The sequence below is a fragment of the Eptesicus fuscus genome, chromosome 2, assembly GCF_027574615.1.
Source record: "Eptesicus fuscus isolate TK198812 chromosome 2, DD_ASM_mEF_20220401, whole genome shotgun sequence".
Taxonomy (NCBI): Eukaryota; Metazoa; Chordata; class Mammalia; order Chiroptera; family Vespertilionidae; genus Eptesicus; species Eptesicus fuscus.
Window position 1 is genome coordinate 64,341,690 of NC_072474.1, and position 3,197 is coordinate 64,344,886.

Genomic DNA, 3,197 nt, shown 5'->3' on the forward strand with positions numbered 1-3,197 from the left:
TCACTTGATGTTTACATTATTTTGTTTCCATATATTCTAAGTCACGTTTAAAGTGCTCTACTGAAATTCAGTTCAGACATTACCTCTTGACCTAGAGATGAATATTTTTCTGTATAGCAGGCTCTAATTTCAAACTTGCACAGAATTGGAAAGTGCTACCTGTATACAAAATCAGCTTCATGTTTTTCTTAGGTCTTCTATATTCCAATCTAAACTTACTGCCCTTTAGAATTGTTGAGTAACTTGTCCTCTTTGTCAATTTAAATCGTTCATTTCCTGAAACCCAGAACTTTCTTTTTATGCAGCTCTGTTCTCATACCTTTTTAAAAGGGTCTATTTTACTATATAGATTAGTAGTTTGGCTAGACAGAGAATTCTAGAAATTTGATGGCTGTTTTGATTCTTGTAGACACGAATTAGGTTAGGGTTTTACCTCTCTCACCTGTGTGTTCTGGGTACCCAGTGGGCTCTGTCATTGTGTAAACTTTGTCTTCACTTCTGGGAAATGTTACTGAACTGATTCTTTCCTCATCTTCACCACCCCAGTCTCTGTTCTTTGGAATTCTCTCTCGGAATTATTTGTGTGTGAGCTTGGGACTTCTATTTTTCTATTTTCCATTGCAGTCTGCTATTTAACGTTTGAAATTTCAATCTAAATTTTTAAGTCCTTCCCTCTCCAACCTATGTTATAAACAGCAACCTGTTGGATTCTTATCCATGTAAGGTTATTAACCTCATCTATACAGTTATTGATGACTTTAAAAGTTTGTTTCTCCCAAGGTGTTTCATTTTCGTGTTGCTTTGGCCCTGCCTTTCATAGTAGAAAATATCCTCAAATGTTTGATGATCCTTGGCTCATTTTTTGGTGTGGAGCATTTAAAAAGCTAATTAGATATTGTGAATTGGGCTGGGAGTTGGGAGCTGTAAACTAAGGTTCACCACGGATGTTTTTCCCAAAATTCTACTTGAAGGGTAAAAAGCCCGGCTACCAGTATTCTAGGATCCCAGTAGGAGGAGAAATTTGAGGGATCTGAATAAGTAAAACTACTTTAATTCTTTTATTTTCATCACTGTATGCCTATTGAGTCCAAAGATCACCCTCTCTTACCCATTTCACGTAATCCCCAGTTTTTGCCAGGTGGAATTAAGTTGTCTAGCAGTACAGAGCGGATCTGGGGGTTTAACAGCTTGTCAAACAGACTTCCCAACAATCTCTTAGTCCCTTTTATATTTCTGAAGGTACCTGCGTTGCTAAGCCTTTGGGGACAGTTCTGTGGTATAATCTGAGATATCCTCACTACTGACAGTACATTCAGTTTTTTTGTATGCTTAGTCATTTGTTCATAAACTGCAGCTTTTAAAATTGGTTCTCCCATGTTTGTCTTTAGGGTTTTTCATGTTCTCTCACCCCTTTTTGAAATACTGAGCTTTAGGAGGACTTCAGAAGAGACTAGAAGTGACATGGTCTGTATTTCGGGGGAAAAAAGGGCAGGTAAATTACAAGTAGCTCACTTGGTACTCTAGAATTTGGCCAACAAAGCACATAGGTGCTGTGCTAGTTTATTAAAAATCAATCCCAGTTTACTAATGGACAGTATTAGATAACTGATGGCAATGCTTCATCAGTTCTGTAGGCCCTTGTTAGAGCTATCAATCCCACTTTTCAAGTAACATGAACTTTCTAGGTCTGCTTTCATTCAAATCTTGATACCTTTTGGTTTACTAGATTCCTGCTACCAGGTGAGTTGACTTACCTCTCTTTCTGGGGTTCTTGGTTTCGTCTTTTATTCCTTTCCTAATGTTTACTGTGTTGTAAGATTGCAGGTCTTGTTACCACATTACTCTTTCCACACTGGAGTGGCAATTGCTTCGTTGTTGGTCACAAGTATTAGAATATAGTGTGTGTGGAACACCTGTCCTGTGCCATTCATGCTGAGATCATTTTGAAAGGTAGTGTTACCATTAGGATCCAATTAAGGTTTTGTGTTCTATACTTTAATCTTTTTGTTTTTATTGTACTGCTTGGAAAAGTTTTTTGAAATATCTTCTACTTTAAAAATACTTTAAAGCATTGAGATATTGGGTATTTTGAAAACCACAGCAACTTAACTCTCCACCGTAATACTTGTATTGGTCCTGAAATGTATAATGAGTTTATTTGGTTTGGGTTTATACTAACCTCAAATATCAAAATCTATAGATGCTTGCATAATAAATAACACTGACACATGTCAGCAAAGTAAATTTCTTTGGGAGCAGTTAATGGTGCAGTTTCTCAATATACTAATATTTAAGGATGACCCAAACTATTAATAAAATGGTGGGTTTTTTTGCTGATTTTAACACAGTTGAGATGGGTGCAGACTAACTTTCTTCACTATTGGGGTCATATTTAGGTAAGGACTCTAGGCTAAAGATTTTCATGGGTATAAATTATTCTAGCAAGATGTGCAAATTGAGTAGGCTTGGCATGTTAAATTGCAGTCAGTTGCCTATAACCCAGAAAATGGAGTTAGGGTTGATTGTAATCTGGTTGGCATTTCAAAGAGATCTATAGGCCATCAGACTTGTTTGTAAGTGTTTCCTGTGATTCTGTTATTTCTCACACCCCAAGTGACCTTAGCTGCACTGAAGTTTGAAGGATTGTTGCTTTAAAATGGTTAAACGTGCTGTTTCATAAGGATTGGTTTTACTTTCGTCTTGTAAAGACAAAAGTGCATGTTTCATAAAACTTAGACCACTCGAGCATTTTAATCATGGACTCTTAAGTCTAGCTTTAAAGAAAAAATGAAAAAAGATTTCGCTTGTTAATGGGTATACAAGATGACAATGGGGAAAGTGGCATTGGGCTGGTTGTAGGCTGGGAAAATAAGTTGGTTTCATTTATTTATTTTTCTCTACTGGCAAGACACTTCTAATTGCTTGTATATTGTCCCCTTTGGTTTGTCATTGATCTCACACATCCATTTCATTTTTAGGAATTGGTAATTAGCAACTGATCAAAATTGATGTTTGCTGTTGTCCGTGAGTTGGGCTAAATATTGCCCTGTTGTCCTTATTACCTTTTAGATTCTCAAGAAGGATATGTAATGCATCCGTCTCTCTGGTAAAGGGACTGTAATTTAGGAAGACAGAGCAGTGGGGTGACTACTGTTAATATTCGCAAGTCCTGTAAAGGTAGATAGCTTTGGGGGATA